Genomic DNA, 16918 nt, shown 5'->3' on the forward strand with positions numbered 1-16918 from the left:
CTGTGCTTTGAAATGCATTGTGAAACAGCTCCCTTGTTTATCTGTCCATGTAAGTAATTCTCTACTAATTTGTGGCTCGTGACACTTATATAAAACTAAGATTATATGAGGGCATGTATTAGGAAGTGGTAGGGGAGCCCTTTACAGTTACTTGATTTATATATTTATAAACCTTCTTGACTTCCACTGTGCTATTCCAAGATTTTAAGTTTCTTGTCAATGGAAACAGGGCTAAAGTAAGTCTATGCAGCATTGGTATCCTTATCCTTTCTCTTATTTTTGTCTCAGCAGAGGAAACACTGCCAGTGCAGTCACGTGGTAGAAATTGTGCCTATTAATTCATAAGACTTGGAAGTAAACAGTTGTATTTGTTGGATGCCTGGACAGTTGGAGTTCAACTAAGTGATCTTTGCTTTGGGCCACTTTCCAAGCTTGCTGGCTGGGACCTGTGTTTCTGGCTTACAGCCAGATCTTAACATGGAGCAAAAATGCTCCAAATGTCAGATGCTTCTAGGAAGTGTGGAGGATGAACTCTGTTCCTCTTGCTCTCAGAGTATGTTCTAGCTTCTGTTTCTTCTCTTTGTAAAGCCTACTTGCCTGACAGACATCAGAGAAAGAACAATCCAAAAGGAGATACTAAGGTAAAAGATAAGCTTAGTCATACTTTGTCCCACATGGATATTACCAACTAGTCCAGAATTTACAAGGTGGAAAGTCAATGGAGCTGTCAAGCCTCTTTGCAGGGAACATGCCTGGAAACTTCTGAAGTAAAAGATTAACCTGACAGTAATCTTTTCATAGACTAAGGCTTGGAAATCATATATTTCTTAAGGTGCCAACCTTATCTATTGGCATACTATCTAACAAAAAGTGTTGAGCAATAACGTAGTCTTGGGGAAAGGCAAAATTAGAGGTGTGAGCAAACTTTGGGAGGAACTGAGGGAGGTGACTTGCTCAGAGTAAACAAAACTCTTAGAATATTTTAAGTGCAGAATTACACTCTCTGTATGAAGGAGCATATACGTGCTTGAGATAAGTACATATACTTCTTTTGAACTGCCAAAAATATTTCAAGGGCTTTCTATTTTCCTTGAGGAATGTGGCTTCATCATAGTAGTGTTGCAGCATTGTGTACCCACTGGGGATTTGTTATTTCAGTCAAAATCTTCTCTGTGAAAGCTTCACTCAGAAGTTTCCCTTTGAAGAGAAATCACATACAGATATCCAGTGCATGTTTCAGTATATGTCGGAATGTTTCTCTGTATGCTGGAAGGAAAGTAGTTATACTCTGCCAGAATTATCACCATTGGCTTCTTGCATATTTTTCATAGCGATGGGACCAAATTAGTGTGATTAGTAACTTCTCATAGCCTCTAGGCAACACAGAGGAAATAATGTGATAGAATTTGGCTGCTTTAAATCATCTCTCTCCTTTTTTACTTTTTTAAGTGGCTGGTTAAAAATAACCTTGTTCTTAAAGGCAGTTATTATGCTTCTAAAAGTCTTAAAATCTACTATAAAATATTTATTGGAATTAGAATTTATGGTTTTAATCTAGTGACACTGGTGGTTTATTCCCAGATTTGAAGCATATGATTTTATGGTTTGCTTTGTGGCTTCTGCTCTTTTCTGCCTTGTGAGGAAGCTCTGACCTGCTTACAGACTGAGAAACCAGAATGGCAATCTAGTCTGTTTTTCAGAGCCCAACCCTTAAGATACATATCAGATCATTTTTTGTTCTTCTTTTTATTTTTTTACTGTTGATTATCTTTAACAGTGGGGTAAATGAAATAGCATGTTTCAGCTATCACTGAATTTTTTTTTCTTTGGGTCATCCTGCAGTAAAATAGATGCAAAACATTTCTGGTCAACTTGGGATCCAGGTTCCTGAACATCCACATAAATGCCATTTTTAGATTGCTTAAGGTATCCTGCCTGACGTGAAGCTGTGACTCATGCCTGCCAGTCCCATGTAGATGTCTCAGAAAACCTAAGCTCTAAAGAGTACTAGAGACTAATATCCAGACAGGTGAAGCCTCTTTTCCAAGAGACGCTTTGAAGTTCTTGGCTCAAAAAAGTCTTTAGTGGTAGGGGAAGCGAAAGTCCCATGTGAGATGTGGTGGTCACTGTAAGCCAGTTAAAAATTCCAGGTTTGCTTATCTCAGATTCCTTTTAGGGAGGTACAGAAACAGACCACAAGAAACTTATCTTTATTTGACTGTTGTGTTAGGGTAGTGTGAGAAAGGCAATGGCATTTGCATGAATAGCAGATATCCAGGAGTTTCTGGAACTAATGTCCTCAGACTAAGAAGAAAGAAAGCTTGGAGTATCACAGCCAAGATGCATGGAAATGTGTCATTCTTGAAAAATGATTGAAGGCCTTTACTTCTGGGGCGCTATTGGAACTCTGATGAATTTTATTCTTGATCAAATAAGATCCCTGATCTGTAAGATTATGTGGGTCAAAAGCAGGTTTGTTTTCTGGAAGTTATGCAGAATTTTTCTGAAATCAAAGTATTTTTTTTAATGTGTTTCGTGGTTTGGTTTTTTTTTCGAGCTTCTTAATTGCAGAAAACAAAAGCTTGTCTGAAAACTAGGTTATAGATCTTTACAACTCACTAGAAAAAAGTAACAACCCAAATTAAGGATAGAGCAGCTAAGAATGATTTGCCTGCCTCAAAGTTTTCCTTAGTCTCGCTGAGTTCCTTTAATAAAAGACATTTTCCAAAAAAAACCCACAACCTAGAAAGGATATGTCCTCTTCCAGAATGTATTATGATTCTCTTAGCTGGAGAGAAAGCAGAGGAGGTTGTTCTGAGGAAAAAAGTTCAAATCTAACATCTGTGAGATGCTGAATTTAGATCATGTCTTTACCAGGTGCTCCTAACTGGTTCTTGGTTCCTAATCAGCATTTACTTGAGCAAGTAAAATTCTTAGTCAAATAACTTCTTTTCTATTAACCCTTTTAGGGAGTTTTTGAAACCAGTTGGAACAGGTATTTCATTTGACTTTTTATTAACCTCTGGCAGCTTTATTAGGTTTCACAAACATGACATTTTGAGAGAAATGAGATTATAGATATTTTCCGTCTCAGTGTATCACAAAAACTTGTGATATCTGTGTGTGGTGGGTTGACCCTGGCTGGATGCCAGGTGCCCACCAAAGCTGCTCTATCACTCCCCTCCTCAGCTGGGCAGGGGAGAGGAAATATAAAGAAAGGCTTGTGGGTCACAATAAAGATGGGGAGAGATCATTCAGCAATTACCGTCACGGGCAAAACAGGCTTGACTTGGGGAAATTAGCTTAATTTATTACCAATCAAAATCAGAGTAGGATAATGAGAAAATTAAACCTAAACCTTAAGACACCTTCCCCCTTCTTCCCAGGCTTAACTTTACTCCCGATTTTTCTACCTCCTCCCCCTCTGTGGCTCAGGGGGACAGGGAATGGGGGTTGGGGTCAGTCCATCACAGGCTGTCCCTGCCGCTCCTTCCACCTCAGGGGGAGGACTCCTCACACTCTGCCCCTGCTCCAGCCTGGGGTGCCTCCCACAGCAAACAGTCCTCCAAGAACTGGGTCCTTCCCATGGGCTGCAGTTCTTCATGAACTGCTCCAGCATGTGTTCATCCCTTCCATGTGGTGCAGTCCCTCAGGAACAGACTGCTCCAGCGTGGGTCCCCTGCAGGGTCACCAGCCCTGCCAGCAAACTTGCTTCAGCCTGGGATCCTCTCTCCACAGGGCCACAGGTCCTGCCAGGGGACCATGGGCTTCCCATGGGGTCACAGCCTCCTTTGCGTGCATCTAACTGCTTCGGCGTGGGGTCCTCCTTGTGCTGCAGGTGGAGATCTGCTCCCCGGTGGGCCTCCCTGGGCTGCAGGGGGACAGCCTGCCTCACCACGGTCTTCTCCAGGGGCTGCAGGTTTTCCAAAACTTTGTGGCAATGTGGATTTTCAGAATGGCTAACATAACTGAAATTATCTCACTCTGGAAACCTTTATTTAGCATTACTTAGTGACTGTGATAAAAATGAAAATGTGTAGGTGGGAGAGAGAGAAATAGAAACTTGAATATATTGGGGCAGGGGGGCTAAAATGAGATGGTTGGCAATCTTGATGATTTCTGTATAATGGTAACCTGAAGTTTTAATCTTCTGTGGTAGCACTCGCTAGCGCAGTTGAACTTGTTAATTCTTATACTGAATTCATTCTGGGTGAGCAGAGAATGTTGCAATACAGGAGAAGCTGATGCGACTAAGCAGGTATTATACTGAGATGACTGTATACTGTTGTACTAAAACAGGATGTGAATTTTGTATTATTTTTACATGAGGGAAGATATGTTCAGAGAGTTCTACTAAAAAAGAAGTTAAAAAGTAACTTCTGGGTTAAAAAAACCCAACAAACTTTTAGGTACACAAGTCTTTCATTAGTCTGAAAGAGAAGCCCCAATCCTCAAGGAAAATGGAGTTTCAGAACAGCTGATATAAATTAAATTTTCTTATGTTAACTAGTTTGCTGTAAAAGTTAGCTGCTATTGTAGCATAAAGGGGAGATACCATTATCTCTATGGTGAGACAAAAAGGCAAACCTGCAGGTGGGAATTGTGAGCATTTCCTACTTAATGGGATCTTGTTACTGTGTAATTGTGCTTGTTTAGTGATTGTTGATGCAAGTTCCAGACCACATTAATATGTGACAACTACATAGGAACCATTAATGGGGGGATGATTTGTCTTCAAGTAATTTTTGTATGGGGCTATGAAGTAGCTTTTTGAAAAACGTGACTGTTTTCTTCTAAGTCTGTTCTTGTTGAGGAAACATCCTCTTTAAGATCACTGATGTGGTGGTTGGGAGAGCTCTACTGAGAGCCAGTGTGTTATTATGCAAAGCTGTGCCTGTGTATTGGAGGGTTTTGCTCCACTTTAGGTGCTTGCTGCTTTTGTGTGGTTGATCTGTTTAGTCTGTGGGATTTATATATATCATTTGTAAATCAACACTGTTTCTATGGCTCATTGTATCTACAATTTGATCTTGGCATTGAAATGTCTTGAACAGTGTGATAATGTACAGTGAACAGTGAAATGTAGCTTTACAATATGTGATGAAAATTAGTGAGAAAGTAAGGATTTTGAACCAATTTTCTTCGACATACTTATTAAGTTGATGCATTGAGTCATATATAACTATACCCATAATCTGTAGAAAATAAAGAAAAAGATCTTTCTTCTGTAACAGAGAAGACTGGTATTTGATTTGACAAGCAGCTTGAGGATACTTAACAGTATCTGATGAACTTTGAAGAGAGACCCCTTGGTTGAACAGTCCCCTTTTAAAGAGTAATGACTGAAACATGTGAAAGACTCCTCCTGTTGACCACTGAGTATAACAACTCAAGGTCTTTTTGTAATTCCACAGGAGAAATGCTGCCTAATTTATTTTGGCTCAATGTGCTAGATACAATTTATGAACTTCACCTTGGACAGGATTGAAATCTATTACTCTCTGGTACCATTAGGCTTGCACACTGAGTCTTTTCTCCTTGATGTCTGTATTTCCAGAATAGTCTTGTTCATGTTTAAGATTTATACAGCTGTGAGCTGAGGTCTGATGTGAGTTCAGTGGACCATACGCTTTACTTGGAGTAGAATTTGAACACGGCCTGTATATTGAGTTTGTGTTTTTGTTCTTCTGTTGCTTAAATTGGCAGATATTTGTGGTGTTATTTATTTAATGTGTAAAACCAGCTAACACTATGTTGGTTTGCTGTTTCCCTTACTTGAAAAAGCATTTGTGTATTATGCATGTCTGTTCTGAACAAAAACACTACTATATTTCCAGTAGTTATGCCAGTATATATTATTTATAGCTTAATTTTAAATTGGCATGCTACAAAGATTACTCATTAAGCCTACCTCAGATATTCTGCTGAAGTTGTGTGTTGCAGCTGTCACAAAGTTGCTCTATCATTTTATCTATTAATGTACAAGCTGATTTTGTTAATAAACTGATGCAGGGATCTGTGAAAACCAAAAGCAAACATCGCATGCTGACTGTGCCAGCTGTGAAACAGAAATACCTGATCAAATTTGAATCTAGTTGTGCTACAAAAGCTTTCTGGTTATGAAAGGATCAGGTTTTCTTCTTTAATACAGATAACGTAAATAGGATCTGGCTAAGAACTTATTGTGTCCCATGTGACTGAAGCTGTTCCAGGTTAAGTCTGTGAAGCTTTATTTTACTGTGATAAAACAAACGCATCCTCTCACAATCTGATTTTCAAAACAGGATACAATTCCCAGTCCGTATTTAATAACACTGTTTATTGGGGGAAGAAAATAGCTTTACATCCTGTTAGATCACAAAACACATGTAATGCTATTTCACATCACTTGACATGGCATTTGCCAGGGTGCCTTCATTAAAGCCAGTCAATGAGTCGTAAGAGGGATCTTCATTGGTAGGTGCCAGTTTTTGGGTGGCAGTGTGGAGAGGGCAGACTCCAACAGAAGTACCTTAAACCAGTCAGAACAGTATGGTAATAAACTTGTAGACAACACACCTCACGTAGTGGGTGGCTGGGAAGACTGTGTTCTTTATGGTCTTCTAGGAACTCTGAGGTTAGGGGGGAACTTTGGGTTTCCCACACTCCCCACCCCCCCGATGTAGTACTGTCTTTGGTGGGTTGGCATTGACCTCTGCTAAAGTTGGGTTGCAAGTCCCTGCCAACAACCTGAGAGTCTGCAGCTATCGTATGTTTAGTTCTTGGTGTCTTGTGAACCCTGGAAGGGCTTCTGGTTACTTGTGGAATTTCAAGGTCATGCAATATAGAGAGGATATTATTGTCCTCTATGCCTTCCTTACGTGTTGACTTCTGGCCGCTGTTCCGCTAGCAGCTGTTGGCACTTTAGGGTATAGCTGCTTCAATGTCTCTAATCCTTTCCCAGGGACCAGAATTTCTTGGGCTTAAATGCCTAAAATCTGGACTACGCCACTCAATTTGTTAGACACATTTCAAGAGCAGGCATTACTGTGTGTATCTGTGACTAAAAAGCAAGCAAATCTGAACTACAGCTTTTTAAATATATATTTAATGAGATCTGGAAAGACTATGTCATTCCTTCTGTTACTGAGTAATGTATTCTAATTAAAGTAATTGACCTGTATATGAAGTGCAGCCACTAACAGCATGCTGTATTCAGTTCACGCTATGTTTATAAATACTGTATTTGGATATCTTTTGGGCTGTATAGCCCCCAGTTGGAACAGTGCTCTGCTTTGTTGGCTGATGCACAGACTACTTGCTCCCGTACCAGTTGTCTGTCGATGTTGGTCTCCTTTGGACACAAAATGCTGAACTCTATAAAGAGATGCAGTCCACCTTAGAAAATCTCCTTTTGGAGGGAGCCTTTGCTTGAGTTGAGGACAGGTGAAGCTTTGTTTTCAGCATCTCTCAGAAGAAACCCCCAAACTGTCCTCATTGATGCCTCACCTTTCCTCTGTATTCCCTATGTTTTTGTGGAACATATTTTGACTAGCATCCATGGCAGCAATAATTCACCTGCTGTAGCTCACAGCTGTATTTTTTCCTCTTTGCTGCCTTCCAATCACCTCCCTACAAACTGGCAGACAGATTTGCTGTATGAGATCATATTTTGTCAGGATACTGATGCCATTGTAGTCAGTAGGACCAGAGGAGTTTTGCCTGTGCAGATCAAGAATAAAGGATGTAAAACAATTAATGCTTTGTGCCTTGCTGAAATGTGGCTTGAATTCCTATCTGGAATTTTGGAGGTTTAAAATAACCAGAACAGAGGTTTCTGCTAGTAGTGAGGAAAAGAGAACAGTTTGTGTTTCTCAGTCTGCAGGGTTTGTGAGTATACACAGATTTCTGGCAAGTTTATTGTGGTTATTTTAAGTTTGTGGTTAGTAAAGATAACTTCCAGTTCCAGGTGGCATTCTTTGGCATGTACGCTGCTCTCCAGGGATTCAGCAACATGCTTGTGGTAGCTGTGGGTGATCTTCATAATTTCCTTACTTCATCTACTGACTGTTGCAGAGATCATTAGGAACTGAGATTTTTTGGCCATTTTGTCCAACACTTTTTATGTTCAATAGGCTGGATCCTCACATAAAAATGCCCAGAAGTTGTATTTATATCTGCTTAATCTGCTGAGTTCATTGTGTGGTGCACTGTATGCATAGTTTGGTCCTTCAGCCACCTGCACTGTAAAATTGTTCATGTGTCATGTGAAATGTAGCCTGGAGGTTCTTCACTTGTGGCTTTGTATTATTAGCCCATATAGCTGTCTTTCACCAAATTTTTTCTCTGTTAAAAATGCCCTGTTTTAATGGCTCTCTTGAATGCCAGGTCAGCAGGGATGACTCTACGTCTTTTTACTTGGTTAGTGGTTGTAATCAGGTTCTGTTAGTCCTGAAGTAATATTTATCAGTAGGAAGAGTTAGTTATTAACTTTTTAAAAAATTAAGCTATCTACTGGCCCCCTAGACCTTTACCATTCAATTGAGGAAGTGCTATTACAGAATATTGTCATTTGTTAGCAAGTAGCAAAACCACTGTCTGCTTTTATACTTTTTGTGGAAAATTGAGTATATGAAAACTTCAGGACACAGAATTTATTTTCTACGCTGATGTCCATCTTCAGTGGAGAAAAACGGATCAATTGATGTTTTATCACAATTCAGTCAAATAGAGACAGAGTTCTCAAAATACTAGTAATGCACCACAACACATGTGTGTATTTAGAAGAAATCTGCTTCTTCCATTACCTTATCAAGAATTTTCCTTCTAGCTCAGGTTTTGGTTTTTGTTGTTTATCTTGAAAGGGAGATGGCAAGATCAATCTCTGTGTGTGTGTGTATGCATGTATATAACCAGTTTAAAAAACATTTCACATTGAAGACTTCATCACTTCAAATGGCAGTTATGGGCTGATCTTGATTACAACTCTGGGGCAGCAGCTCTAGTGTTTCTGTATTTCTCTGTTCTTTTGTAGAGTTTGGGTCATGCATGCCTGAAACTATTCCAGCTGGATGTATATGGTAATAAAATACAGAATAAAACTAACCTCTTTGCATCAAAAATGCTCCTAGGAATTGTTAACTTTAAATGATTTGTAGGATGCGTGTGTATTTCTAGCTAATAAAACATCTGTTTTTCATAGTCATCTGACAAACTGTAATGTTTAGATGGTAGAAATATAAAATTTCCTCACAGTTGGTTTGCTTTGTATGTTTTATGATCTCTTAGCATTTTTTCTCTAACATATTTTGAGCTTTACGTTGTTTTTAAATTTATGGTTATATTCTTGAAATTTCAAGTCACATTCATGAAATCTCACTGATTCACTGACTGCTTATTCTGATGTTGTTAGTATATGTAACTGCCAAACCATAAATGCTGGTTTCTAGGTTAAAAATTATATCTGGCTTAGGAAGACAAAAATGTTTGGGAACAGGGAGAATATTTGAAGTAATGTAATGCATTCCCACTCCATTTGTATCATCTTACTTCGCATCCATTCTTGACTGTGGTTCAGGCTGGTTTGGTCACTTCTTGTCTAGAACAGTGGCTGTAGTTCAGTGCTCTTTGGCCTGTTGTTGAGCAAGATGTTGCCCTGGCAGATGGTGACTTTGACCGGCAGCTAGTTCACTGTCTTGTTTTTTTGGATGGTGAGCTGCCAGAGGATGTGAGAAGGTGTAGGTTTTCCTGCTCTTGTGAGTATTAGGTAGTGAAATACCTCTAGGAGCACTCAGTATAGCCTGTTTTATGTTCTCCTATTGCAACTTCGTGAGCTTACAGAGAATTATAGCAAGAAAGGCCTTGCATGTGTATTTTGGGATCTCTTACTGTAATGTGGCAATGACAGCCAAGGAAGAGGAGGGTCATGTTATGACCAGGTACTTCCCTTTCAGCCATAGCAATTGCTGCACAGACTTAAATTTGATAATTTTTGATTACTTGTAACTAGTAAAGTAATGGTGTAAGAATTAATAAAATAATTGTACATCCAGTTAATAATAGCATTATTGATTAATAGTGGTGCTCTTGAAATGAGTGAGACAATTCATATCTGTACATTTAATTACCAGCCTGAGGTTTTTGTAGGACGGAAGCCTTCATTGTCCCTGTTACATGTTCCCCCAGTTACATAAGGTAATGGCATTTAAACTTAATTTTTCAAAAATAAGCATTAATTCTAGATTTGGCTCTGAGCTTTCAGAAGTCTGATTGGAATTGGTTTGTTAAATTTCCTTTATTGAAACCAATTCTGCTTTACTTGGCATCATTATGTGATCAGTGGATGGAGGTGTATTAGGATTTAGTGATGTGCACATACATACATTAAGCAAAGCAGGAATTTCTTACCAAATTTCAGGGCCCCCTCTCTATCTGCCTCGCAAAAGCTTTTGTCTGGCTATTTTTACCTTCTACAGAAATAGCAATTGGACAGGATCTCAGTGCCTCATCTTAGGTGCAGTACATGTACTCATCTTCTCTATAGAACAGTTGACATTCTTGATGATAATTAGGTGAAATCAAAATCCTATCTTTTTTAAAACAAAAAGGTTGTTTAGTATATGATAATTAAAATGTGCCATGTTTCTGGAAACATTGCTAGCCCCCATTAAGCGGTGCTCTACTTTCTTAAAGACCTCTAATACATATTTGTGTGTTTGGAAAATTTACTAATAATTTCAAAGATGAAGGTGACATTTCCCTGACATTTCATATGTAGCTTGAAAAATTGGTCCTTGTGAAACTCTTAATTAAAACTGAAAACATGGTGCAGACAACTTAACTCTACATTCTGTTATGATAGATAGTAATTCAAAAAGAAAGCAAAGGGTCAAACATAGTATTCACGCTCCTTTTTTAAAAATTAATTTATTTACACAGAGTGTTTGCTGTAATCTGAGGCTTTCCTAAGTAAAATCTGCCAAGTAGTTCACCAGTCTCTTGTGTAACACTCCTTATTATTGCTGTTTCCTTGAACAAAAAAAAAATAATTTCTAACCTCTGTTGTGCCTTCAGAATTCTGGTATATGTGTAATCATATAATATAAGTAATCACAAAACCAGAAAATTTTATTTGGAAATAAAGCAAATATTTTTTGGTAGTAAATTGAGTTAATTCCTTGACTTGTTATAAATTATATATATTTCTAACAGTCTTTTTTTTTTTTTTAATTAGCATTATATTGTGTAGCTACATTCCTGCAGACCAGATTGTAGTAACAGTGCTTGATTTCACATCTACCAGTGATGAACTCTGAGTCACTCAAAATAAGGTTTAAATGTTCCTGAAGATACCTGGTCACTATTTATTTAGATATCAAAACCAAAAAAAAAAAAAAAATGCTAGAAATTTTCAGGAAAGGAACAGAGAATAAAGAAGAAAAAATTACATCACTGGATAAATTGATTTGAACCTGTTTCCCAAATGCCATAGAACTGCAGAATAATTTAAATTGGAAGAGATCTCAGGGAGGCCATCTGGTCCAGCTTCTTGCTCAGAGAAGGGTCATCTTTGATGTTATATCAGGCTGTGCAATGCCCTCTTGCAGTTGAGGTTCTAGCAGCTCCAGTGATGGAAGTCTCTTTGGGCAACCTGTTTCAGTATTTGATCACAGTCCTCATTGTGAATTTTTTTTTTTTTTTCAGTATCTAACTGGAATTTTCCTTGGTGCAAATTGTTGCTGCTTGTGCTTTTGCTGTGTACCACCTAGAATAGCTCACTAAATTACAAAATTGACATGGGAGAATTCAGAAAGGCAAAACAATGTTCAGATACATGGAGGAGCTTCTGTAGAATTAGTGAATAAGTAGATGGGCCTTTTCAGACTTGAAAAAGCAGACTGAAGGGAAATGTGATAAAGATGTACACAGTGTGTTGGTTGTTGAGTCATGCGGAGAAAGCAAATAGAGAATAATAGTTGTCTGCTCTTTCTTCAGAAGCAAGAATCTGGGACCATCAAATAACCACATTAGGCAGGTGATTCAAAGCAAGCAGACAAACATGTTCTTCAAAAACATGTAATTAAGTTGTGCAACTGGTTGCTACAACCCACTATTACAACAGTTGGTTGTAATAGTTTATATAGATTCAGAAAGCAGATGAAAAAATTTATGGAAGTAAAATCCTTCCATGACTGTTACATATAGAAACGTCACAACTTAGACTACTAAGGCAAATCTTACACCACAGATCTTCAGAGGATAAGGATAGGCTCTGAAGAATTATCATTCTTCTTTGCTTACAGGCTATTAGGCCACTGGCATGGCCTGGGATGTATCTTTGGTCTGAGAAAGTATAGCTGTTCTTAAATTTCACACCAGTAAGTCTTGGTTTTCAGCCTACCCCCTGCAATTCAGAAGCTGGAACATTAATTTACGTCCAATGCAGTGTTTTACAATATGGGTGCGTCAATTATGCACCATTTCTTCTGCTTTGGAAGGTGTTACTTTTGTTTAAAACAGAAAATGTTGCCTTATCAAAAAATGATTTTTGAATAGCTTTGTTGTTTAATTGGTTTCTCTATGTACTTGAGATATTTTTAATTAGCTTTGAATGTTTTAATTTTTAATAACTCTATGTTAGGTCTTCATGGCTCTGCACAGTGCTGCTCCCAATTCTATATATCTATAATAGCAAACTAAGAAAATACATATTATAATTCCTGGGAAGGTGCTCTGAAGATAGATGATCTGCTCAGCTCAAATAATCAGCTCATATTCAGCCAACAACTCATTGCCTGTGTGAGTGCCATGTTAATATTTTAAAATAGCCTGGTTTGTTTGCTAAAGATAGCATGATTCTTTGTCTGGTTTTCTACATGTGGTCCTTCTGAGATACCAAGTTCTGTCATGGATGAGGAAAAAAAAAAGCCATGTGAGATATAGGATTAGTCTTGTTTCTGAAATCAAATCATTGACTTCAGGCACATCAGGCATGTTTTACTGTATGTTGAGGTTTTAACACACATCAGCATTTATATCTCCTTTAGTATGTGCTAATACCTAGAAAACAGACACACAGAGATTTTGTGATTAGTACAGCCACTCAGCAATAGGCAGGTCAGAGTTACTGTCATAGTCTAAGTTTCTTACATGTTTTTGGGCCCTCTCCTAAATGACTTTCCATTTCCACTGCTGAACTGACTAATGCAGAGGACCATTTTCAGAAAATTATTTTCTCTAAAGCTTCTTTGAAGAACTCTTACCTATAAATCACAAAACTCCATTCTCATGCCAGACATCTATAGTCTTCTAAGAACAGAAATCTTCCTTGTTCTCCCCATTATTTAAATTTGAAGCCTTAAGATGAATGTTGTTCTGGCACCTTTTTCATCGGGAAAATCATATCTTCAAAACAGAAACGAAGAAAGCATTCACTTGACATAAAGGAGAGCATCTTAATTGCTCTGGCAGATGCTATCTGGTATGTCTTTTTAATCTGTGAGTTCATTGAATCCCAGAATCACAGAATGGTTTAGGTTGGAAGGGACGATAAAAATCATCTGGTCCAGCCCACCTGCCATGGGCAGGGACACCTTCCACTGGACCAGGGTGCTCAAAGCCCCATCCAACCTGGCCTTGAACTCTTCCAGGGAAGGTGCATCCACAATTCCTCCAAGATCTCCCCAGAGCCTTCTCTGCTCCAGGCAGAACAACCCCAACTCTGTCAGCCTGTCTTCATAGGAGAGGTGCTCCAGCCCTCTGATCATCTTCGTGGACCTCCTCTGGACTCGTTCCAACAGGTCCATGTTCTTCTTATGCTGGGGACCCCAGAGTTGAAGACAGTACTCCAGGTGGGGTCTCATAAGAGATAAGGAGAGGGACAGAATCATCTCCCTTGACCTGCTGCCCATGTTCCTTTTGATGCAGCCCAGGGTACGGTTGGCTTTCTGGGCTGCAAGCGCACATTGTCAGGTTGTGTTGAGCTTCTCATCAACCAACACACCCACGTCCTTCTCCTCAGGGCTGCTCTCAATCCATTTTTCTCCGAGCCTGTATTTGTGCTTGGGGTTGCCCCAACCCATGTGCAGGACCTTGTACTTGGCCTTGTTGAACTTCATGAGGTTCTCATTGGCCCACCTCTTGAGCCTGTCAAGGTCCCTCTGGGTGGCATCCCTTCCCTTCAGCATGTTGACTGTGCCCCACAGCTTGGTGTCGTCAACAAACTTGCTGAGGGTGCACTCAATCCCACTGTCCATGTCGCCGATAAAGATGTCCAGTCCCAGTACGGACCCCTCAGGATCATCACTCGTCACTGCTCTCCACTTGGACTTTGAGCCATTGACTGCAACTCTTAGAGTGTGACCGTCCAGCCAATTCTTATTCATTGAGTGGTCCACCCATCAAATCGATGTCTCTCCTATGTAGAGACAAGGATGTTGTGCAGGACAGTGTCAAATGCTTTGCGCAAGTCCAGGTAGGTGACATCAGCTGCTCCTCCCTTATCCACCAACGCTGTAACCCCATTGTAGAAGGCCACCAAATTTGACAGGCACGATTTGCCCTTTGTGACACCATGCTGGCTGCCACCAATCGCCTCCTTATCTTCCATGTGCATAGTGTCCAGGAGGATCTGCTCCATGATCTTGCTGGGCACAGAGGTGAGACTGACTGGCCTGTAGTTCCCCAAGTCTTCCTTTCTTCCCGTTTTAAAAATGGGGGTAATGTGTCCCCTCTTCCAGGGAGTGGGAACTTCACCAGACTGCCACAGCTTCTCAGAAGCAATGGATAGTGGCTTAGCAATTTCATCCGCCAGTTCCCTCAGGACCTGCGAATGCATCTCATGAGGTCCCATGAACATGTGCACCTTTGGGTTCCTTAGATGATCTCATACCTGATTTTCTCCTACAGTGGGTGGTTCTTCATTCTCCCAGTCCCTGTCTTTGCCTTCTGTGACTTGGGCAGTGTGGCTTGAGTTCTTGCTGGTGAAGACCAAGGCAAAGAAGTGTTGAGTACCTATTTGTATCACCGATATGTACATGTATGGATAAGTTTTTTAGCAATATTCAATATGTGCTGCATTTTCTGTTGTTTCTCTTATTACTAATCTACCTTTGGATCAGTGCTACTATTTGCTTGTCCCTCAGAAGCATTAATTCTGTTTCATCTTTATCTTACATCTTTCTCCAGCTTCTTACTTCCTTGCTTTTCTAAAAAGAGTATAATTATTTTTCTTTTATTATAACATCTATGATCCAGTCATTTTTTTGGATTTAGACAGCTAAAAAGCTCTTCTGGTCTTCTGTGTGATGCAGTTCAATTTAAGCAAAATCTTTTGCCCTGTTGCTTTCTCTTGCTCACATTTATTCAAAATACCATTGTGAATGTTATTCTTACGGTCTGTTATTTTGATTGTGTCACACATCTGAGTGTATTGTATTATTTTTCATGCACTGTAAGATCTGTGATGATTTTGCCTAGTGACATAACTGTATGTCTGGCAAAAGGAAGATTTTTGTCCACAGGACCCTAGCAGTTGTAGTGCATGATCACAGAAGCTAAATTCTAGTGGAAAATCCATTAAAATGGACAGGACCTCATGTTGCACAGAATCCCCCAAAGTGAACATACAAATCATAGAAGCTTGGCTTTCTGTATATTGCATATAAAGATGCACCTGAGGAAATCCTCAAGTAAAATAGGGAGTGCTTCACTTGTGTTTTTCAAGTGTCCTGAATCCTGTGCTTCTTTTTGGGAAGAGAAGAATGGAAATTAAAATTAAGAGAGCCAGAGTGGTTGTCTTTTGCTGTGATGTCTCTTTAAAAGAGCTGAATTAATTGTTTCGGCTGTTAAGAAGGAAAAAGAACCAGAACTGAACAGCTGGCTGAGGTGTATACAACTGGGAACAGGGTTTCAGCTTTCCTTGTTTTGTTGCACAAGAATTATAACACTGCTGTGTCCAAACCTGGTTGCTTGTAAAATATGACAGAGCACTCTAATCTGATGGTTGTAAGTAGTTGCTGTCGATCAGTTTCTCAATAAAAGAGTAATCTGTCTTTGTAGGTCCTTTCTGTATTATTTGGAAATAAAAGCAGTAGTGTTTTGCGTTATTTACCAGAGGGGAAAATTACAAGAAGTCCCATCCCCAAACCAGCTGTTTGTATTCCATATAGAAGTTCTTAAGTCTTGCATCATTTCAGGGTCAATAGTTGTATTTTCAGCAGTCTCACTAGGTGTACTTGTCCAATGGATGGAAAATTCATGACCTGTTCTAAGTGCCAGTCCCAAGTCTGGTGGAGATTCTTTTTAATTCATCTGGAGAGTGATTAGAAATACATCTAGTCCTAAAAGGGAAATATCAGTCAATGCATTTATCATAATTCCTTGTATGATTTTTTAGAAAAGCAAACTTCCAGCTCCTCAAGGAGATAGTCAGAAGAACTCCCTGGGAAACGGTCCTCAGAGACAGGGGAGCAGAACAGAGCTGGCGGATCTTTAAGGATGTGATCCACAGAGCGCAAGAGCTCTCGATCCTTAGCTGTAAGAAATCAGGAAAAGAAGGGAAGAGACCGGCGTGGCTGAGACAAGAGATGCTGGTCGAACTAAGGAAGAAGAGGGAACTGCACAGGCAGTGGAAGCAGGGACAGGTATCCTGGGAAGAATATAGGGAAGCGGTCAGGTTGTGTAGGAATGGGGTCAGGAAGGCCAAGGCGCAGCTGGAACTGAACTTGGCTAGGGATGCGAAGAACAATAAGAAGGGTTTCTACAGGTATATCAGCCGGAAAAGGATGGTTAAAGAAAGTGTACCCCCACTGATGAGCAAGACTGGCAGGCTGGTAACAGCAGATGAGGAGAAGGCTGAGGTACTCAACGACTTTTTTGCCTCAGTCTTCACTGGCAACCTCTCTCCTCACCCCTCCCGAGTCGAGGGATGGCATGAGGG

The 16918-nt window shown here is 39.7% G+C and overlaps 1 protein-coding gene across 10 annotated transcripts in view; it reads left to right on the forward strand.

The window, feature by feature from the left end:
• The window catches only part of FER (FER tyrosine kinase), a 177080-nt gene that overhangs the window by 50751 nt on the left and 109411 nt on the right, over positions 1-16918 (forward strand). The gene's annotated exons all lie outside the window — the stretch shown is intronic.

The sequence above is a fragment of the Egretta garzetta genome, unplaced genomic scaffold, assembly GCF_000687185.1.
Source record: "Egretta garzetta isolate BGI_Z169 unplaced genomic scaffold, ASM68718v1 scaffold271, whole genome shotgun sequence".
NCBI classification, from domain to species: Eukaryota; Metazoa; Chordata; class Aves; order Pelecaniformes; family Ardeidae; genus Egretta; species Egretta garzetta.